The sequence below is a fragment of the Hermetia illucens genome, chromosome 4, assembly GCF_905115235.1.
Source record: "Hermetia illucens chromosome 4, iHerIll2.2.curated.20191125, whole genome shotgun sequence".
Lineage (NCBI taxonomy): Eukaryota > Metazoa > Arthropoda > Insecta > Diptera > Stratiomyidae > Hermetia > Hermetia illucens.
Window position 1 is genome coordinate 106,894,939 of NC_051852.1, and position 24,181 is coordinate 106,919,119.

Genomic DNA, 24,181 nt, shown 5'->3' on the forward strand with positions numbered 1-24,181 from the left:
ACTTTCATACTCAATACCGTTATCTATCATGCTGCTACCTATCTTTCATATTATATTTATTATTCCTTGATAAGATACAAATTGTCAACTGCAGTGATCACTATAACCGTTTACGGGCCCACAGGGATCCAAGTCACACTTAACTAAGCAACTTGTTGTTGCACTTATAAGTATACCAGTATCTATCTTGCCGGCCAACTAGTTCGCTTTTTCAACCAACAGCATTTCTTTCAGTTATTATCAGCTCTAATGGCGGAATCTTAACATTAGATGTACGCTAACTTCTACAGGCAGAAAGCTAATCAGGTCCCACATTTTCCCTATCGGATACTATCGGCAACTCTGTGAATCTGATCAAAACAAAATCGTACACATTAGATACAATACGTATCACACCGAACAATATAAAACCGTACGGTGCGAAGATAAATCGATAGTATCTCATCTTCTGTTGAATTTCTTTTATGCGCCCAATACTCATATTTTCTTCTGCTTTAGCGAATATCTGACAATATTGGCTGACTTAAGATTTTCACGATAGAAAGAAGGTCGATCAAACTTAAATCAAAGCAGCCACACATGAAAAAGATTTATCGCATTTATGGTAAATCTCATAATAGGCAAAAAAGATTTTGATGAGAGAGAAATCCCAGTAAGAAAAGTGAGTTAAATTTTGACTTGATATTTCCTAGAATATTTCCAACAAAATTGAACGAAGTGTGGAAATTGACGTCAATGAGGAGAGTTTGGATATACTCTTGAATTTTATTAACACCAACGAAAAGATTTGCACTAATTTATATTGTATCAATATTGAGCAGACGCAAAAGTTCATGCATGTTTGCGTTCGATGGTCTCTGTTGTTTGCTCTCGTGGTCAAAATTGATCAATGCTTCTGGTACGTATTATATTTTCTCGCAACCGAAATAATTGTCGAAAAATTATCTCCTACTGGTTTTGGGTTACTAAATAAATCACTTGAAAATACGCTATAAATTTGCCAAATATGGAAAAAACGATTCATCCTGTGAAACTGGAAGCATACTAGATGTCGAATATTATCGGAAATGGAGAACCAAAATGGCCTACAAACATGTCAAAAGAAAACCTTCGACTCCTAACCTGGATAAGACAAACTTAAACATAAGGAAAACATTTTTAGCACTAGATAGCGACTTGCAAAAAGTAGAGATTCACTAGAAGTGACAGTAAAGTTTGACTCCTCTTTTCAACTCGAATTAAAACTCATACCTCCCGGCAGAAAGTAATGGCCCTTAAAGTGGGTTTTTTTTATATTGGCGTGTCAAAGTTCCAACCCTACCCCGGGGGAAAAGAAAATGTTGAGGGTATTTAGGAAGAATGTATAGGCTCCATCCTTCACCACATTAAAAAATTGCAGCGCCCCCTACAGGGCCTTAAATTATGGCTATCTTCATATCACAACATTAGGATTTAATTTTGAAGTAGTCCTCTCTCTCAAAACTTATTAAACAAGTCGGGAAATCGGAAGCTTGACGCTCCATTGGTTGATAACATTGACTCGAGATATTTAAATCGCTCAGTTTTGCCAATGGCAGTAACCTGCTCAGCGAATTAAATATCTCTGGTCAATGCTATCAGCAAATGGAGAACTGCGTAATAAAATTGCTTCACACATTAACGCAACCTGGATGAAATGACATTCCACAACTGGTGTTCTTTGTGATCGACGTCCATGCTACGTTCAGCACACGTCTCAAATCTAAAATTTACTGCAATGTCGTCCGCCTGCCGCTGTCTATAGTTCTGAGTGTTGGCCGACTATAAAAGACAATGAACGGTGTCTTGTGATAATGGAGGCCAAGATGGTGCATTGCACTGGTGGCGTGACACGTTTTGATCACTTCGGAAATGAGAATATCCGCGATGGATATGGGGTTGCACCGATCGTGGAAAAACTGCGAGTGGTGATGGTGTGGTCATGTAATTCACGCTAACGAGAATTCACTTACCAATATTGGTGTGAACATCGAAGTCAATGGTAAGCAACCAAAAGACCGGATAAAACAGCGGTGGCTTGATACGCTGGATGGGGATTTAAAGGCCTCGTGATTACATCCTGATAAGGCATTTGATATAATAAAATGGCGAAACCGATCACGACGAGCCGACCCCGCTTGTGAACGGGACAAAGGCTGAAGAAAAAGAAGAAGATCTGAGGAGCGATGAGTGCACGACAGCTCCATGTCACATGGCTAAAAATTCCATTGCCCTCTATCTTTTAGAAAGCGATTTAAATAAATCATTTGATGGAAAGCCCTGTATTGATAATAGTCAACCTCATACGCTTCCCACTCTGAGTTTAATATTATTAGCAAATGCCAAGAATTTAACCTACATCAGATATAAGGACCGGGGAGAATTAGATTCTTCTCGAATGGAATTTTAATATTTCACTTGAAAGTCAATTATTGTCGTTAATTATGGCGTCAGCATCTTATTTGTATGGCTTAGCACGAAATTGATAAGTTTGAACTGTTATAACTTTGACACTAATAGTTGGATTTTCATGAAACTTGGCATGTGTATGCACCAGGCTGTTTCTATGGCGGTGCAAAATTTAGTACACCCAGGATGAACTTAAGGGGAGTTTTTAGTCAATTTCTAAAAGTTGATAATATACTACTAGTAAATTTATTTGAGCAGATACCGGAATGGGACATCTCTCGAAGATTAGATTAGAACTTTGGCGTTAATAGCCAGATTTTCATGAAATTTAGCACGTATACACGAAATATTGTCCTCTATGCTGCAAAATTTGGAAGTCCTAGGATGAATTTAAGGGGGGGGGGGTTTCAGTGAATTTCCAAAAGTTGGTAATATACTATTGTATATACTAAAGTAAGTTTATTTAAGCAGATATCGAAATGGGTCATATTTTAAGGCCTAGATTTCATCTAAGCGCACCACCCTGATTTTTATCGGATTTTTAAGTTGGGTAGTTTCCGAAAATGAGTCCTATCTCACTTTAAGTGCGTGCATTTTGACTCCTGATTCGCGCACTTTGCAATTCACGAATAAACTAATATCAGTTGCGGAAAGTACTAATCGAGACCTTTCATTTGATACCCTACACAACTATATCTGGTGAAAAAAAATGTTTAATCCCCCCTTTGCATGTATGGAAAGCTCTCCATTAAACTCCACCTAAATGTATGCCATTCGCTGTATACGTGGGATTTCATAGTTCCCATCTGTCCACCAAATTTCGTTCGGATCGGTTTAGTTGTTTTGGAGAAAAGTGCGTGTGGCAGACAGACGGACAGACAGTGGATCGATTTTAACAAGGTTTTGTTTTATACAAAACCTTAAAAATGGCCCTTCAAATAGGGGGTATTTTGGTATTATTATCGTAAACTTTGACGGTTGCGGTGGTCTAGATGGTTGTGCCCCATCCTCTCGATCTCGTTACCCGGATCTGAATCGCTATCGTCTTGGATGTTTGCGTTTGGTTTAGTGCTGTCTCACTACTGAAGGCTTATCACTTGCGCAGTACTAAGTGTGATAATAATGAAATCGAAACACAGTCTTATTTAAACCTGAGACTGTGTGGATGCCGTATGCTCCACAAAGAAGTGAACAGAAATAATATATGGGAGAAGGAATAAAACAGGTATGTTGGAGATGTATAATGTCGTTGAAGAATTGTAACAGTCGTCTATCATTAACAGGTTATCCGGTTCATTATCATTAATAAGCTAATTTGAACGCCTTCACGCCCTCCGTACCACCGCGGAAGGGAGTGCTCTACCAATAAATTAATTATTGACACGAAATAGCATCTTGTCGGAGCACCCTAACTTTTGGAATGGTTATGAATGCTACGAGTTTTAGCGAAGATGGGAAGGAGAGTTTATTAGAGTTTATTATTATTAGTTTTCAAGCCACAAACCTTTTGAAGAGGGACGATCGCGCGACTCTTCAAAACGTTGGGGAAAATAGGCCTCTCACTTCCCTTTTCATACCCTCTATCCCACGAAGAGGCGCTCAAAACACCAGAGAGAGAGAACCGCCAGGTATTTTCATCGGAGTTAAAGAAGAGGAACCTTCCTCAATTTAGACGTAATCATAATGTGTTACACCACTGAGCCAATCCAGCATCTTTGCCTTGATTACAGCAAGGCATCAATCATCGTTTTTGATAGTCGGCCAGCACTCGAAAATGCAGATTACGACAGATGGAATGACGTCGCGGAAGTTGCACTGATGCGTGAAATAATTTCATAGCGCAGTTCACCGTCGGCTGAGAGCGTTACTTCGTGATACTTAAACTGTTCAGCTTTCGGCAGGCCGCTATTAATGACAGTAATAGTACCTGGTTTTGTAAGTTTAACATACTTTCAACTTTACTTTTCGTATGGCAATGTATACAGTATCCGCGAAAAGCTTACTGAGTTAGAATGTTGCATCTCAGGCCTTTGCTTTCGAAAAGTCAGTTAAAATGCGCTTAATCCTTGTTGCTTATCACATCAACTTTTGCGGCATTGACAGGTGGAATCAATGCAAATGTGGGTAGTGCTTGCATAAGTTGCGGATGAAAAAATGTTCCCCGTTGAATTCTGCTCTTGATCTTTGTTCGTTGCAGCCCGTTGGTCAGTAAGTAAGGTACCGTTCTTATCATTCACGCAATATAAATGTTCGATATCCTGGTTGAATCGGTGTCGATTTTTAGCAAATATATACTCGATACGGAGCGAATGGGGTGCTTTACCTTAAAGATTTTTACGGAGGGATGCGCAGGTAACATCGATCATTTTCTTTGCTTTATAGTTGTCATTCTTGAAAATTTTGCCATTTAACCAGCGTTTTATGGACGGAAAACTTATGATAGTACCGTTTCTTTACCCGCATCTTCATTTTTACATCTTCATTCCAAAGCTAAGCATCTCGGTTGATGAACCGCAGACAGGGTTTGGTGACCCTGAGGGTGGCATAAGCCGCTCTGTTTACTGCATTTTTAGCTTAAGGTTTAAATATCACTGATCACAGAGGGATCCGTTATCGTTACTGGTTATCGGATATCAGTCGACTCAGCTGTGAATGAGTACCTGAGTCAAATCAGGGTTATAACCTCGGGCGAGCACAATGCTGACCACATTGCCTCCTATAGGGCACTATAATCCTGTAGTGCACCGTTACGGTCTAGAATGAAGTGCTCTAACATACGACCCTGATCCAATATGGATTATCGCGCCAACGATTATTATTTTCCGAGGTGTCACAATCACGGCAGATGCCGAATTTTACCTAATACTAGCACTAAGTGCCAAACATTTAGACTCGGACGATCCTACCTACTTAAAAGCTAAAGAGGCGCTGGTGGTGGTGACCCGTGGTAGGTCAATCGGAGAATCCGTCGAGAACTCCCCGCAACATCGAGCACGTATTTAGAATGGTGTACTTCTGCATGGTTTGAACCAGACTGTGCGAAAGTCCCAGGACATCATCACAATACCTGTAGCTGACAACATTATGGGAACTACAACCACCCGCTCGAGATGCCAAATTTCTGTTATTTCTCGAGTCATTGGCTCATAGTTCACCGTCTTCTCCACGTATTTCCGTTCGATATTCCCATTATGGGGGATAGCAGCATCAATAATATACGCGGAGCGACCCGTTATGTCAACTAACAGTACGTCAAGCTTGTTGTATTACTATTATTAAATAAGGTCATTTCTTCTCTTTTTCGCTTAATCGCCACCACTTAATTCTCATCGGGACAGTCACGTAAGTTCCGTTTTGTTGTTCCCATTTTTAATAGTGGATGCAGTAGATGAGGCTAATGCTTGATAAGCCGTCTATTGGCAACTAGAAGGTCGTGAGTATTGGCAAAACTGACAATACGATCCCTTCTGTAGTGCCTATGCATCGCATTGATTGCGAGGCCTACGAAATTAGAGAAGTTTATAGCCATATTTACCGCAGTCGTGTTCTATGGCTTTTAGCACACCATCGAATTTCGTGCAGAGCGCAGATATTGATGCGCCTCTTCTAAAGGTTTCTTGCAAATTTCGCCGTCATCATTAGCCTGATACCTTTCCCATGATTTTTTTTATTCCAAACTCATTTAGTCTTCTTCTTTAAATTATTTCTGAACCACTAGCTACCTTCCTCAGTACAAAGCGTCCTTGTAGGGATGCCTGCAAGCACGCTTTGATTAGGGGTCTTTCTTCTTTCGTTTCCCTTCTTACTCTGCCAAAAATCAGTCTCGATTAAAATGGAGCATCTCTCCTAACGGTATCTATCATATGCCAAGGTCACGCCTCAATGACAAGCCGTAAAGTCTCTCCTTCTTGCTGGGAATCACTAAAAGATATGAGAATGTTGTAGGTGAAAAAGTATAGCATTGGCTAACCGTCTCTACGTTGTTCCTGATGTAACGATTAACCATTTATAACTTGTGGGAGTTGAGTTGAATAAATTGACAATTAGAGTACTTAAATGATATTATTTTAAATTGTTTTCGGCCTTCTTTCGGCTGCAATATAAAACTATCATTTCTCATATCAACTTTTCTTACGTAAATTTAATTTGAATTGGTAATAAACGAATCCAATCCTTATAGAGAAGAAGAAAATCGAAGCTAAAAGTCATTACTTTCTTCTCTCTCTCTCTTTCAATCAGGTAAGGGCATTGATAAAATTTTAGCTAATAATACTGATTTAGTTAACACAACTTTATTTTACATTATAGCTAACACTATTATAAAAATTCTAGTTAATTTAATTACAACTAAGATACATAAATCTTTTTTTTTCGAATGCCACGAATCCTGCCGCGCTCCAATTTAGTACCAGCCGTTCAAGCGACCTGCTAGTTGGGCAGATTTTCGAGACGTCTTTAAACATCAATTTTTGATTAGATTGTCCAATATTGATCTCTAGTAGCGTATCTGAAGTCGTACCCAACAACAACTTGATAATATAGCGTTTTATGTTTTTCTGAGTTATCACAATCTCTCGGCTCGGATGATTCTAGTGGTAGGTTAGCGAGGAAATCCGTTGAGAAACCCCCGCAACATCGAGCACGTATGCAGAGTGGTGAATTTCTGCTGATTTGAAGCAGACTGTATGAGAGTCCCAGGACGTCAAGGGAAGCTGTAATGGATTTAGGTAGAATACCTGTAACTGACAATATTACGAGAAGTACATCCACTTTCTCGAGTGGCCAAATTTCTTTGATTTCTCCAGTCGTGGCTCATAGTTCACTATCTTCTCCACATATTTCAGTTAAATGTTACTTCAAGTTACCAACCCATGGGTTCGTTTTAGAATTCCTAGGATTTTGCAGAAGCCTGTTCCGGCCATAGCTCGGATATGGAGGCCATCAATACTATGTTCGGCATGCGGCTTGTGATAACCTTTCGGGTGATTTGGATTCGATACTTGTCTGATCCAAATTCCATCCGAATATCATGACCAAATATGTCCACTATTCGTAACAGACTTCTAAACCGGTCATCATTACCAGCTTTGTATGTAGGTCATAATTTATTGTGAAACCATGCCCCCCTCATGCCGTTCAGTAACCATGAAAAGGGTTTCAGTGCGTCTCTGTATGCGGATGGGCTCTGAAGAATTGGTACCCTGAGACGAATGCAGTGACGAAATAATACGACGCCAATTGCTTTATTAGTTCGGGTTCAATCCGATACAGACGTATGGCAACAATTTGCCAGGACGATGCCAAAAATCTAGGCGTAATCGATATAGTAACTAACGAAATTTCTTTGTCCTCCAGTTGCCTGTTCTACCGCTACCGAGTTGATATTGAGTTGCTCTTTGCAGCCCCTTAAACCAACTCGGCAGTCCTTCTGCTCCTCGGACAGAATGTTGTTGATCTCGAGGTACGCATTGACTCTTCCGCAAATAATGGAGGTTATGAACTTGTAGAGGGTTGGGAAGCAGGTAATTGGTGTTGTGTCTGCGGAGTCTTGTACCGTGTCCCTTTCTTCGGACAAGGCAGGTAATCCCGACAGTGAGGAAAGGTGGACATTTCTTTATGCTATGTGCCAACCGACTGTGTGTACTGGTAAACTATTTATATCAGAAATTCTGTCCCCAATATATACCAGGGCCCCTCGAATTCTTCGAGTTGGTTTGCCATAATCCGCTGGCATAGTAGCAGGGCAGGTGCCTTCAATGGTAATCTCCCTAGCATGCTGGACAAGTGATCCCCGAACTGTACTGTTTGGACGCTCTTTCGAGATTCGTTGAGAATTTGAGAAAGCTCCAGTGCTTCCTCGCGTACATTGCCTTCTGAACACGTCTGGAGTAATTTTCGTCATAACATCTCAACCGACTGCATAGGACAGAAAGTTTCCGCTTTAGTGCTTGAATGAGTGGTTTGAATGCAATGCCCTAGTCCTAGTGAGTCGCGCTGTCATTCCAGACAAATTTTCCATCATGGATATTCTCGGTCACTCACACCAATAACGCGAAAGTGAATCTTCTAACCATGCAATCTGACAGCCGCAACTGCACCAGATTATACAAGTAATTGTAGTTGCAGTTGCGAGATATCCGCACACAGTCGAGAAAAAATCTTATCATTGATTTGAGATAGAATTCTCAGTATTGTTGTAGATATAAAATATCCATTTTCGCATATTCTATAAATGCTCTTAGGAATTCGTCCCGAACCTCAACAGAGACTTTAGTCAGACGAGGGAGAGGAGTGCTCGGCAAGCACGGAAACTGTTGCATGCAGTGCAGAGTGGTGTTATTGATACCGTCGCCTCTGTCGTCATCGACTCTTAATCATCGGTTCCTGCGATAGCCTCAAGTCGAATACGCCCCCTGATAATGGTTGCATAGTTATGTATGGATATCGCAGGAAACGCTCAACGAATCTCTGATTCAACACCGAGCGGTCAAATTTTGTACCTGCCCCACTGTTGTTATCTCATAGTAGGAGTGGATGATAAATACGTTCATATACTCAGTCCACTTCATCCGCTGCCTATGCGAACTTGGTGAAGGGCCACAAATTGTGTCGGTGCAGCTGCTGTTCATCGTGGCACCTAGAAGTGAAACCACCCCAACATTAGCGGTTTCCGCAGTCTCTCAACTGGTATCATGATTTGTGATCAGACGGAATCCATGACTCCCCTTATCTTTTCTTTAACCCAAAGTTAGTATGTTGGTTCTGATTTTGTATGCAACATGCGCACGTTTGTTTACGTCTACATGCACACGTTTGTTTATGTCTACTGTATAACCAATTCAAAATTTTGAGGATATCTAGTTGCTAAATTGGTGACACACCAGCGAAGAAAGTTCACTAACGTGATTATGGGTTTTCGTTCCTTGAAGCCGAAGAGTCATAGCGCACACTGGATTTCTCGTAATTTTCCACAGTAAGGGAGTACCAATGCGTTGTGCTCGCTGCCGTCTACAAAGCTGTAAGCTCCTTACGTTTGTAGATCTGCCTCCACATTTACGCCGCCATATTCGTTTTTGACATAACAATTTCATCCACACCTGAATTCAAGGCACTTTTAAAGGCTGCAGAGTGCCCATCAATATTCTTGCGAGATTACGATGTTTGCGCAGCGAGAAAGTTCTCCTGTTGCTGAACGACAGCCTGACCGTGGAAACAGCTTGGGAGCAGACGCTTTGTTGCCCTACGAATGAGATAAGCGACTATTAGGTGCTGGTCCTCTCTTTTGAGGCTAATGTCGGTTGAAAATTTCAGAAATTTAAAAACATTACGCTTCCGTTGTTACGATCACGAAGACCATGCCTCCCCATGACGATCACAATATCATATTTGGAAACCTTCTACTGAACTGAGGGTAGTCGCTCGTCGCGCAGCGCCCAATTTTGATGATCCTTAACCTGGACCGGAATTTTGAAATGAAAATCCTCCCCAAAGCCAGCTCCCAGGTGATAAGTGCGCTACTAGTTGTATATATTATTAACAGCATTTAAAATGTTCCAACTACTCTCTGAGATGTTTTAGTATTTCATCGTAGTTCAGATAACAGGGACTGACGAGAAGGAAGATTGCGAAGGAGCTTTTTTACTAGAGCTTAGCTAAAGAGAGTCGGGTGAGGATGAAGTGAGTTCCCTTAAGACAACTCCGACGTTGAAACCTTATCTTTTGGATCCAAGAAATTATTCTTGTAATAACTGGCAACAGGAATCGAGTAAAATTAAAAGTGATCCTTTCCCTCCAAACTAAGTATGCATTTTTGTACTTTTCTTTGAATTTCGCTTGAAAACATATTTATGCGGTCTATTGCAATCTACCTGACGTCCAACTGGGTAAATAAATGGAAATTGGTAATAATCTCACCTGAGATCGTGTCTCTATCTGTGCAGCACACCTTGAGTGAAGACTCGGCGTCTTACCAAGTTTCAGTTGGAATCAATCCGCGGTTACCTAAAGACGCCGCCTGAGTATGTTGTATCTGGTGTATCTTTCGCTCCAGTCTTCTTGTGCAGCAACCGTATCGATCGCATACTTCCTAAGGCAACAGTTGGAATTCTTAAGATAGAAAAAGAAGCGATGACTGGTTCTTGTTGGGCCGATGCCGCCACCTGAAATCTGGACTCACCTCACCGTCGAACCGCGATATATGATCTAGAGTTACTTGATTGAATACTAACGGTATCGAGCGTGTTTCTGTATCTTTGTTCCGTATGTGCTTGCTGTGTTCGCGAGATACGGATAGCAATTGCTAAGCGAGTGTTTGAATTCTAAATTGCATGCATTCGATGTTTGTTTCAAAGTGACGACCAAGGAATTTTATGGTATTGTTGTGTTGTTGCACTCAAGTGCAACTGCATTTGGTTTGTGTATCTGAAGAAGTGACAAATCTATATATGGCAATTTAGTGAAGTGCTACCCTCATGCCAGCGACGGGCACCTCGAGAGATAGTCAGAAGCTACAACGGCTACGTATTAAGTGCAGAATAAGTCAATGTTACTTTTCTCGGACCTTTTGAAATTTGGATTATAGGAGATCACGGCAAACGGTAAGAGATCATTTACGATGTTGACGCTAGTGAAATACTGATGATACAGCTTCTTTGATTTTCGTCCAAATGACGTACTTTTTGAATCAGTAGCAAAAAAAACAAAAGTGAGAAGTCATTTGGTATTCAGATGGCGTATCTAAATTTGTAACAAAATTACTGGCGAAACTCTAGAAATTCTAGTCACGAAATGAACTAATCACGTCCGTGCTCACGTGTAACATTTGAAACATCTACATGAACTCCTTCAACTTGATGCAATTTACGATCTTGGACGAATGAAAGTCTGAATTTAGATACGTATCTTGGAACTGAGCAGTTTATGTAGTGTTCTGATTTCGAATCTAAGACTTCGGATTTGTACAGATATAATCTTATCTATACTGGGAATTCATTCCATAGTCCAGGTTGCATTTCTCTTAAAACATGCAGACAAACTAGAATGTCTGAAATTAGGATAGAATTAGTCGTATATATGTCGGTAGAATTTGATTATATGTAGGTTCTCTGGCGAAAGAAGGTTTGTACATTTGTTTAAGTTTTTCCGTTTTCTAATTTAATGTTAACATTTTAGAAGTGCAGTACTTCCAACAGTATGCAAGCTGCATGCAAAAGATGGGTTCGCGCCAAAGTGGGTCCCGATTATCTTGTAATCTGTCACTTGTTTACTTTGGTATGGAAAACTACCTATTTCTTGTTTTGACTATTTTAATGACATCATGAGGCTGATGGTCAGCGGTAAAAAGAGTTTATATACAAAGTCCTTTCCAAACTCGACTTTTGATCACTATTTGCAATTAAGTAAGTCAAACTTTCGAAAGTAAAGGAATAAAAGGAATAAAAATAAAATCAGTCATGCATTTTTAAAATATTTCCAAATTTTCATTTCCTGAGAGTGTAGTCTTATTTTCAATGCATAGGAGCGGTTCGCCTCGGAATTCTGTGGTACATAACAGAAGAGGTAAAGTTTCGGTTTCTCGGGAAGTCCTAGAGCAAATTCAAGCCTATTATCGGAAACCAATAGCACAACTCTTAGAGTTAGTAGCAGCGAGTTGACATAAATTTCGAAGTAGCTACAGGTGCTGTATGGACGGCAATCTATACGATGACACACACACACTGTAGGTCAATCGAAATTTGAAGTAACCCTAGGAGCCATTAAAACTACGCGCGAGTTCATCAAAATCTGTCGAAATATTCATTCAAATTTACGAGAATGAGATCCAAAACATAAATTTATACGGTCAGTCCAGGCTTCCTTTTTCTTCTGTCCGATCTCCACCCTTGGCCTTCCGAAATTTTCCTCCCCACTCTTCTCGGTAGAGCATAATTTACAATGTCTAGTGAGTGAGATTTGCGTCGAGGTTTTCCAGGTGGAACGTTTACCTTTCACCTTGGTTTTCAGTAGGCGTTAGGAATCCTTCGGTCCTCCATAAGTTGTTCATGACGTGCAAGGTCGTGTTTTGGAATCTCAATAAGAATGGTAGCTTCTCGTTTATCGTTGACTAGATGCACCATTGTATCTCATTTAGCATCTACCGCCCACTCTCACTGAATCTAAGATTCTCTGGGGGACTCAACGTTCAAATGTGGTTATTTTTCACTTTCCTGTCTGGTTGTTAGCCCACGTCCTCCTCTCAATTTCGTCTACCTCATTGTTGGCCTTGGTGAGAGCTGCACCCGAATACTGAAAACTGAGAGTCGCGTTTTGTCTGATTGGACTCTTTTTTTGTCCCTATCTCGATCTTCCCTTCGTTAATTTTTAGGCCAACTACCTTCGTCAAACTTTATTTTATCAGGGTATTTATATCAGCGTGTCCGGATAGCACAAGCACAAGGCTGTCGTTCGGAAGATCGTGGTTCAAATCTCACTGGTTACAGTGGAATTTGTATCGTGATCGGATACCAGTCGACCCAGCTGTGAATGAGTACCTGAGTCAAATCAGAGTTATAATCTCGGGCGAGCGTAATGCTGACCACATTGCCTCCTACAGTGTACTGTAGTGTACCGTTATGGTCTTGAATGACGTGCTCTAACACACTTCAAGGCCTAGGTCCTATATGGATTGTTGCGCCAACGATTGTTATTATTATTATATTTATATCATCGACATAAGTCACTATTTGGGATGATTTATAATATACTAGCGTACCATTTAGATCCACCGATATCTTCTGGATTATATTCTTCAGAGCGAAGTAGCATAATTCTGGCGCCAGCCTCCCGTATTTATTTTACTTAAAATCTATGATCAATCGTGGATTTTCCGAGTAAAAATGATCCCTGATACTTGGCCAAAAATAATAGAACAAATCAAGCCCGCTTTCGATTATTTTTGAGAAGACCACATGTGCACAAAAAGGATATCATTCTGTAGTTCTCGCAACAGAGTTTGTCAGCTTTTTTATAAATAGGGCAAATGACACTTTTAATCCAATCTTCCGACATAATCTCGTCGTCCCCTTGGTTTTGGCTCTCAGCTAACACAACTTTACATCAACGCTATCGGCTTCCTGGTGTCGATTTAATACCTTCAAGATTTTTCTCATTCTCTGTTCAGTATTGCTTTTCGTCCGCAATGACTTGCGCTGACGAAAGAGTGATCACCGCGCAATTTACCTCGCGGTATAGATATGCTCCTGGGAAACTAAACGCAGCTGGTGTCCCGATGAGGGCATGTTCAATATGGTTAAGCGGACTCCCATCTGGTAAGGTCTATCTTCTCTTGTGGATCCTGCATGATAGAAACAAGCCCATAAAATTGGTATATTTCTGCTGCAAGCGGATCCTATGAACCTGCTTACCTTCTTGTAAGTTATAACATATAATCACCGTTTCAATCATTTCACTCAAGTCATCCACCTTCACGTCGATTAATGAACTAAGTATAGATTCAAGGTGACTCTAGAACTGTGAATCAGTCGTTTACAGAGTAGTCCTTGCAATCCGTTGGAGCATATACTTGGTTATCCAAACATTAAAAAAGTTTAGTTTTGACATGAAGCGAAATAATTTTTCTATTGATGTTTTTCTACTTCCAAAAATAGAGAGTCAAACACCTCACTGCCTAAACATTTTATTTCATGGAACACCCAAGCATATATACCTTGTACTTTTCAGCCTGTTCCATCTTTCACCCTTTCTCATCTATTGCCTTACATTTTCCGAGGTTACTAACTTGTAAGTGACAGTAGGATTTGGTGGTAGAACTGTTTGGTCAACCAGTGTGCATTATACAGTTTTTTGTTAAAGATTGCAGTACCTAATCTACAAATACCTCTTGAGAAATATATTACCTGGATCTAGGCTTCACCAAAAACAAATTGGGAAAGATTCCCGCTTTGGCCTACACAAACTGAGTAATAATCAAAAATGACACAGTGCTCATTTTGTGATTGGCAGAATGACAAAACACTTCATTGTGATGATGATCTGGTGTTTTCAATACGGTGGAGAAAGTATTCGTCGCAACTGGCACGTACAGCATGACATTATTTCGAGTACAATGGACCACTACAATTTTAGTGCTCAGAGGATATGCTATGCGCACATAATAACATGTAACGACTTCCAAATTATGCAATTATTATTGGCCATATTTACTTAGAGGAAGCGCTTGCTCCACCGTCTTTGGAACACTCCAAGTTTAAAATAATTTTTCTCCAGACATGTCGTCGAATTATCCTGGTAAGAAGCAACACCAATAAACAACAGCATACGGGAACAATACCTGGCGACGTGTTATATAAAAGACGAAAACAGTAGTCGATAGGTCACATATTAAAGAAAAATGGTAGCTCCATTCATGGCAATACTATGGGGCTGAAAAGTGGATGGGAAAACTTTTCCTAGAAGTCAGTCAGTGCTCTACATTATCTATAAGCGTCACCGGGTAGATGGTTTTAATGTAAGACGCTTTGTAGCACTTTTACTATTTCTTTGGTAGTATCTACTCTCCCAGTATTCCAGTAGACGTACTACTTCTTCCTGTATTTAAATGATATCGAGGTAATCACATAGCTTTGCCTACCTCGTCGCCAGTAGAAAGTAAGAAAGTCTGGCCTAATGAACTTAACGTTAAGCAATTCTTGTGGTTGTTGACCGCAACCAATTTGGATTCTATTGGAGTCACCAAATTTTTCTGCCTTTATAACGCCAAAGTCTCTCTTACCTTAAGATAACTTTTTTCTGGGAGTTGTCACATTTAATGATGCAGCATTAACATCTAAGTGCCTGCTCCAGTTAACGGTGTTCTTCTAGCTCAGGTTTGAGCCTATAAACTGACATCAAAACAGATCTGTTGATGCTACCAGCTGTCCTATCTACCGTTTTTTTCGTTGAAGGTTGTGGAACAGCTCCTAAGAGATAGAATTAAGCCTCATCCATTGTGCAAAAGGCTGGTGAACTCTACTCTAGTTTTTTCCAAGTGCATGATCGTTCTTCACGCTTCGAAAACGAGGCTCTATAGTTTTCCAATATGATAGAACTTTAGACTTTGACACAGATTTTACATGGGGGAAGCATTATATGGCAACTGTCCCTGACCACCCTCAGACTCTTTTGCTCACATGCCAAGTAGAAACCCTATATATTTGTGAATTTTTCAATATTTTTCTCCCTTTCAGAATCGATTATATTTGCACAGGTTCACCAAGCATGCGGATGATGTCCTCCACTTTCCTTTAATGTCCGGGCACTGAACATCCGACGTGCTCTGTCCTCCTCAGCTCGGTGCAATGAACTTAGACCGATGCTAAAAGTTATCGCTAAAATTATCTGCTAGTGCCTCACCAAATGTAGGATGGTAAAATGTGCCTCTGACATTTTGCCATCCCTCAGAATCGCCAAAATGACTCTTTGGGTAGAGACACATACGTTCTCGGGTAGGCTTATTTTGTACTTGAGTTAATTTCTTTAGTTTTAGGTTTATGTATGAGCCTTTTTACTCTAAAACAAGTTTTCCTAAGCTTCATGTTTGTCCGAGATTAGAGTTTCTCATCCTGTTTATTCGTTGGTATACTTGAAAAGGTCTTCGTTGTTAGATGATTGGTTTTTTTGTATTTGCGCGCCTCTCCGGCTAAAGGGGTTGTAGTCGAAGCATTTCCTACTTGATAGAACACGGAGGCAGTTACCTTAAGCGTCAATTTCAATTTCATGGTTTTCTTTGCCTTCACCTTAGATAATTTTTGGTTGACATTCTCATTTCCGTCTTTGGAATTTAATTTTAAGTTGAGGCAATTGTTTTTTGGTTGCTGTGTCTTTTTGGAAACACCCCGTTGAGTGGGAATTTGCAGCACATTAGGCTCCTTGGCGGTGGAAAGGGTCGATAAGGGAGGATCATATAGTTTGAGTTGGTCCTTCCACGTTGGACCCACGAGCAACGGACGTTCATATTGACCTTTCTACCCATCAAACCGTTTCTTTTTCTTGTAGAAGCATTCACCAACTCAATCCTACAAAGAGATTCCAACATACGACCATCACTGAAATTACTAGCATTCTGTTAGAATAATCAAGAAGATTTCCTTTCGTGAGGACCTTCCCCAGCAGTTTAAGGCTGCATTAGATGACTGGGATATCTTGAACTTGGAACAAGCGAGAACTTCGAGAGCCACCATGAAGCGGTGAGTCAGCTAGCCGACTGGCTAGAAAATTTCTTAACTGAAGAAAGGTTAGCAAAGTTGCTACGTCGTGGTCTGAGACTCGACGTACTTAGGCGTATTCTCTATTGTCTAGCTAATGTGGTTAGTTTGTGGCGCAAGTTAGTGTAGTGAAAATCTAGAGAGACTCTCTCATGTTTCCCATGCTGACATTCCACTCTGTTGCAAAGGATGCAGTCTGTATGCACGGTTTGGTCTGTTGGAAATGTTGACAGATTGGACATACATAGGAGGGCACTTTAAGTGAACGCCGAATCTTCTATTACGATTATGCATCGGATTAAGCTGGATGAAGGTTTTTCTGAACAAGAGGAATTGAATTGTTAAAAAGACTTCCCCCACAATTCCCATCGTGGCTAACATAGAGGCGTTCAAGCGCGTGTCTACTAGATGCAATTCAACGGCATTGTTTAGGTGCTGATAGGCTCCCATGATCAACTCCGTTACTTATCTTAACGGTTGAAGATAGCTCAGCCTTTATGGTTGACCATGGTTAACCCAATTGGTCATTCTTGCCATCCCCCAATTATGAAGTTATTACAATCACTAGAGGATACTTGCAGGTAAGAGGCCACTAATACATTCTTTCCACCTTTCGTGTAAATATTTTTATCAAAAGGATTAGTTTTGACATAGCCATTGTCGAATTGGATCTACGTCGCCTTTCAACCTCGTTGCTCAGGTTTCAATCCGAAAACTAAAATACGGCTTATTTGAAAATATGAAGAAAATAAATAATAATAATAGCGATATGAAAACAGACTGTGAGGATGCTTCATACTTAACAAAGCAGAGAACAGGAGGTGAACAAGGTCCAGCTTGGTTAAGATGATTCGATGATCTGGCCCCTCCTAATACCCTACTCCTAACCCTAGGTTGGAATTGTAGGAGTAAGTCTTTATAGAGAGCACTTTAAAGCGTTGAACACGCCTGATGAGTTAGTCTTACGCGTTTTCGCGCGTTGCCTGGGAGCAAAGAGTTTACTACGTCCAATGTGGATTTTTTCGAGGTCACCCGCTTGTCTCCTACTTCCACCAGGGGTTTTGCTTTTTTTCTCTAGAGATTGAAATACTTGGTAGTATAACAATGCTTAAGTCCAAGAAGTGTTGCCATCTTCTGCTATAACTGTCCCTGCCTTCCGAGGTCCGCATTATCCGGAATCCATGTAATCACAATAGTTTACTCTGAGAAAACATCAAACAAAAAATTCACATTTATCAGAAGACTGCAGTAGCAGTAGTTAGGTCACACATTAAGAAAGGGCCAAAACTTCAAGGTCGGCCTAAGTAATATTGCAACCTATGCTAAGGAAGCTACTATTTTAAGATGGCCATCATGTGGATCGTCCTAGAGGTGCATTACAAAGGACAATAGAACAAGAGCTTTTTCCAAGGTATTGGGGAAGTTACTGTCCATCGCCAGAAATCGACAGTGAGGGGCCTGAAGCGGCAAAACGAAAAGCGAGACCTATGATCAGCACAGCTCGTCGCGTTTCCTAAAGCTGCTTTCAGCGTCACGTTCCTGCATCCCATTGGACTGCGGTAGTATGTAATTGTCCGCTGGCGTTTGAAATTAACGAACATTCCTAGTTCCGAGAAGTCAGCAGATTCGAACTGAATTCCCCGCTCTGTAACTATTACGACTGGGACATCAAAGCGCGAATTTGCTATCGACAGAAGGCCCCAGCGCATGAGTGTACTGTAATGTCTTTGAGAGGTATTGCCTCAAGCCCCCGCTTTCAATGGTCGTGAGTCAATACCTGCAGCCATACGAATCTTGCAAATGGCCTACAATGTCAAGATGTAAAGTGTGGATGCACTTCTTTGACCTAGGGAAAACACCTACTTTTTTCTAACATGTCTCGTGACCTTACATTTCTACCATGTGTTGCGCTCTCTGGCCCAACAATGAGTGTCCTAGGACGGAATATATAGTCTAGGCCCCCCTAGTCAAAGGCATGGAACTACTTGAATGAGTTTTTGGAGTAGTACTGAAGGCTCTGAAAAACTACGTTACTCTTCTAGGTAGAAAGGAACGCCGAAAACTCGACTGCAGCTGGAATGTTGATCTGATCTGGGATAAAGCGTTAGCGTTGTTGTTGTTTTCTTTTCCGGAAAAAATTGAATGTTCAAAGCAAACTAGCTTTGTTGGGCTTTTGCCGTAGGGCAAATGTGAGTAGCTTATCCTCAGACACGCGGCTAATAGTTTACGATCGTAGATGCTGTATTTCCGTTTAACGGGATCAATTGCTTCGAGAAGACACTCAACGACTACAGAAAGCTCGCGAGCATTTGTATCGTGTTTGCGTCGGGTTGTACGCGGTCAGGGGTGGGGTGATGAAAAGGCCTATAAAATTCATCTGCGTTTGGTGGAGTTCGCATTTTTCAACGTTGGCAACTAACCCATAGTCAAGAAAGCGTTGAAAAATACACTCGAAATGCGCCACATACTAGGGCTCGGTAGCCGAGGCGGCCAGAATATCATCCAAATAGGGGAAATAGAATTCCAAGTTCAATAGTTCAGAGTGGATGAATCTCTCTAAGATTTGCACTGCATTGCGCACATCCGTGTAAACTCAAAAAGTTTGAAATTTGTGGAATCACTGTCTTTTTGGCGTGCTTTCTCGAGATCTATGGTCGAAAAAATACGACAGATTGCCAAGAAACGCATAAAGCCTTGGATGATAGAAATGGAGTACTGCTGCGAAATTGTCTGAGTATTCAAGTGCTTGTAATTTCCGCCATTCGTCATTAGGCTTGGGAACCAGATGGAATGGAGATGATCAACAGCTGTTGGAAGGTCAACATATACCCTGTTTAAGGAGTTTAAACTCTCTCCATGCAACAGAGAACTCCTGGGGTGGTAAAGAGCACTCCTTCAAGGAAATTAGGGAGCCAGTGGTGTTGATGATGAGCTGAACATCATACTTAATTGTCGGTGTTCAGCTGAACATCGTGCTCAACTGTCCGAGATATGCTACATTCGATAGTAATGTTATAATCGTATCTAGATACGTGGAGGACCGAGATCTTCGCCCCCACGGCTACCAGAAAATCAAGCCTTCTAAGGGGATCGTGAATTGTTAAGACACGCTTCAGATAGATGTCGCCGCGTCGCCCAGCAAACCTACTTTTTTGATTGCGTCGCGGTAAGCGTGCATCGACTAGTATACTTGCAAATCTGCCATGATACTAGAAGAGGACGGAGTTCGGTGCGGATCGCGGCGCTCAACTAGTTGCCCACCAATTTTATAAGGTGGATATCGAACACATTCTAGTCCATGGTCGTGAACGCATAGCGGTGCTACCATTTCTTGCCATATTTCTACCGTTTCAGTGGTGTCCCGAGATACCTCTGTGATTATGGAGCACGCGTTCGTGTATTTTGTCGGCTATTGCAGCCAACCCTTTTAGGGAACTGCTATCGCCACACGTTAGTACGGTCCCCACTTGTCCCCACTCAACTGCTTTACTTCCTCCAGCAATTGCATGGGGCGAAGGTCGCCCACGCCAATTCCGTCGATAAATATTTCAGCTTTAATGGCTCACTTACCGACAAGCATTTGATTAGTAACTCCTTGAGTCAAGCGTAAGAACCCTGGCCCAAAATATCGACGATGAGCGCGACGGATCCTGATCGGGGCCCATGAGCTCGTGGTAAAATCCAACGCGAACCAGGCCTCCAGGCCTTCGGGTTTCACCTCCAGAACCCTGACGCTTTCACTGTCATGTCAGTAATGGATTTAGAACATATTTTTTTTAACAAACCAAAACCAACAAAATGGAAAACGTGCTCAGCGACAAACGACTGCTTGGATTCGAATCTGGCTACGCCACAAAACCACCTGTCGATGAGCACTTCTATAAAGGTCCAGGTCGACCTAAGTGCTCAATTCCGCATGCCTGATGTCAAATTGTGAAGTATATAGTTCTGCCCTCTTTTTTGATGAAAGTCAATTCAGGATAGTAATTTGGCCATTTCTTAACTGTCTTCATCATTACGAAAAGGAAGTTCTAGTGTAGTTATAACGCAGTTCCATTCTTCCACCATCAGATTCCCTTATTATTGGAAATGTAAGTGCTTTACTAATATAAAATTCATTGGCAGACACTTGAAAGGCTACTCAAAGTTGAAGGATTATGAATTTGCTTGTCGTCCAGATAGCTGAGTGGTTAGAACACAAGGCTGTCGTACGGAAGGTCGCGGTTCAAATCTCGCTGGTGGCAGTGGGATTTGTATCGCGATTTGACGTCGGATACCAGTCGACTCAGCTGTGAATGAGTACCTGAGTCAAATCAGGGTAATAATCTCGGGCGAGCGCAATGCTGACCACATTGTCTCCTACAATATACTGTGGTGTACCGTTACGGTCTTGAATGAAGTGCTCTAATACACTTCAAGGCCCTTATTCAATATGGATTGTTGCGCCAACGATTATTATTATTATTGAGGTCCACACATTTTTCCAAACAAATCTTTTCAGTATGTCCGTAATATTCGAAATGTTAGCGTGACTAGAAGACTGTCAATACTGTCAGCTTCTAGTATAAATATCTCCTAGCTAACAGCGTTTGTGTAGGCCAGATGAATTCGAAAAAGTTTGCATTCGTCAACGACAGTATTTATTGTTACTTAGATTGTTCACTACTAGGACAAAAAATTATAGTTGCGCGTTTTTAGGACCTGGCTTCCAGAGTGGCATGTCGAAATCATTTATTTCTAAGTTACGCTTAGGGGTTGCATAGTAAATTTGCATCATTTTTCCCATCTTGTAACTGGTGTTGCCCTCATAGTTGACAAGATTGAACTCAGGCCTCCTAACACCCAACTTTATTGTACTTCATGCTTCAAAGTAGCTTCACTTTGCGCAAATTTTGGTAATCACAAAACTCCTCTTTATTATATTATGACCTCTTGAACTATGTGCTAAAAACATATTTCAGTAACCATTGCACTTTGATATTTATGATATTTCGTTAGCATCCATTTACATGTTTTGTTTTGTTTCATTTTCTTCTGTTCCGATTTTGTAATAAATTTTCTGCATTTTTAAAATGTTTCATTTTGTCATCGGATTGTCGCCTGCAGCCAAACAACAGCCTCGAATAAATAAATTGTGAGTTTGATTCAACAAACAAAAAAGTGTGAAATATTTGTAGACTTTTTCAGGAGGAAATACAGAATTTTCTTGTAATATTCATATGGAACCTCATTAATGTTAATTTTCGGTTTTTATGGGAATATTCAGCATTCGCATATGAGACTGTTATGAAAGAAAGTGCAATATTTCCCGCACGATTGACTGCATGTGGCTTTTAGAGGAAAAATCATTAATCCATTACCTGAAATCTAAGCCATCATCGTCACGAATATGGAAATAAAGTGCTTATTTTAATAGGCACCCATAGACCCTCACAACTAATTAACACGCATGCAAGCATATTTTGTAATAAATTCAATTAACGTTCATCGGGGCACTCTGGTGCCGATGCAACTTTGTCCAATTATTTATGTAAAAGGTAAACGCCTGCCTCGTTCTAATTTTTTGTTTGAGAATTAAAATGAAATTAGGCATGTCGTCGAACATAACTCAAATTTTAAAATCGGTTATGAAACCGAATTTCGCGTTTTAAGTCGGATGACGTCGTGAGTGTAGTGTAGTGAAATACAAAAGGCACACCCACGTCAGCGTGCTGTGACTTAAACCAAAAATAATCAAAAGTAATATGCAAATCAATTTTGATTTATTTGTTTGTTTTTGGGTGACTTCGATTTTCCATTCAATGGCCCAGTTTTCTGTCTGCAGGCATGGCCGTCAATGTCTATTTGAATTTCATCTCAACGAAGCTCTGTTTCCAGGAAATGTAGGTGATGCTTCGCGAAATTCTCAGCAAAATCAAATTTAAATGAACTTTCATCAAGTGTTTGTGTACAACGCCATAGTTGATAACAGTTTTTTGGTTGATAGCAACAAGTTAATGATTTGTATCAACGTGAAATAAACAAAAAACTCATCCACACCTTGGTACAAACAGACACAAAAGAGGGCACTTCTTACCTAGTTTTGGCTATTATTTATGCTGAATTAAATCAATTCGATGAAAGCGTGAATTTTGGTAAATTATATTCTTCTCATTGTGTGAATATATTGGCTGGAATCTTTGAAATTTTGTGTTTGTCTTTTATTCAGCAAACTATGAATTTGCAGACATACCAAGCAGTGACCCGGTTAGAAACAAAAAAATTTAAATTTATTTGAATGTGTCACCACATGCCAAAACAGAATATCAGCTTCCTTGCCAAGTTTCACCTTAATTCTTTCTCCCCAGTGTTTTGTGATTGCCTCCACTATGCCAAAGATATCGAAATCAACCAGTCAAAACCGTATTTTTTAAACTTTCTTTGATTTTCGAATGGTCAGATATTGACCTAATGGCAACGTTCTCTTCAATAACATTAGTTGCAATTATAAGGGCAATATGCTGAAACTACGATTTGGTTGTGAAAAGGGAAGACACACGCCAAAGCAAATGCTTGGACGCACCGCAAATGTTATCTAAAGGTAAGAACCCCTATCATATTTTCTAGAAGGTTTGTAAAAATTATGCCGGAAAATTTTTAATTACTTTTTGAATTCTTCGTAGCGATATAACCCACTCGCCCGAAGCGATAAAGGTATGCACGTTACCCTCTATGTCCGCCCAAGAATTGAGTTTGGTCATAGCTACCTTTACCGTGCTTTCGTTTGATACATTTTGAGACATTTGGAATAATCCTATGAGTCCAGCGTCCTTCAGTAGAATCATCCCATTCTTTGCCACTCCAAAATAGCTTGAATCCATGCTTACTGCCGACAATAGGTGCAGGGCCAATTGTATATGATGTGTCACAGAGGCGTCGACCCTCAATAGTCAAGATGTCGGTAGGGACCATGCGTGCTGTTACACATAGTATCTAATTTGATGTTGTAAGTAAACGATACTTTCTTCTATTTGCGTCTAGCTTCAATGTTGATGCCTCGCCTGTAGGTGTATAAAGCAAATTGAAGCTGACAACTCACAAAATGAGGAGCGGACGACTTTGCCTAAGGCCATATCCATTCGGTGGCATTCTTCCCAACAATGTAACAGCCCCGGAAGATTTTGTTGCTAAATTTTCAAGATGCGGCTTGAATTTCATTCAGTCTTTGGCCAACCATTGCTCCTGAGTATTTACGCATTGGTTGCGAATGTATGATCTGTTTGTCAATCCTTATATTTTTCGTTTGGTTCCTTCGCTTAGTGATCGAAACTAACTCAGTTTTATGCTCTACGAGCGTCAGACCAGTGTCTTCTAGACAAGGTCGGATTTCCAAAACTTGCTTTGTTTGTGAGGATTTCGATCTGCTCAATATCTTGTGCCACGATAGTCACTCCGAAGTTGCCTGCGAAGCGAATGACTATCACTCCTTTGGGCAGTTCCAACTTCAAAATTCCGTCGTACCTCGGACTGAGGAC

General features: G+C 40.7%; 1 protein-coding gene across 3 annotated transcripts in view; it reads left to right on the forward strand.

Annotated features, from left to right (window-relative positions):
* LOC119654575 overlaps window positions 1-24,181 on the forward strand; it is a 361,980-nt gene that overhangs the window by 129,920 nt on the left and 207,879 nt on the right. The window contains exon 1 of one of the 3 annotated variants that reach the window (XM_038060033.1): window positions 10,418-11,024. The exons of the other annotated variants lie outside the window; for them this stretch is intronic. The gene's annotated coding sequence lies outside the window, so the exon portion shown is untranslated. Of the gene's footprint in view, window positions 1-10,417; window positions 11,025-24,181 lie in introns of those variants that run through there. 3 annotated transcript variants of the gene reach the window in all.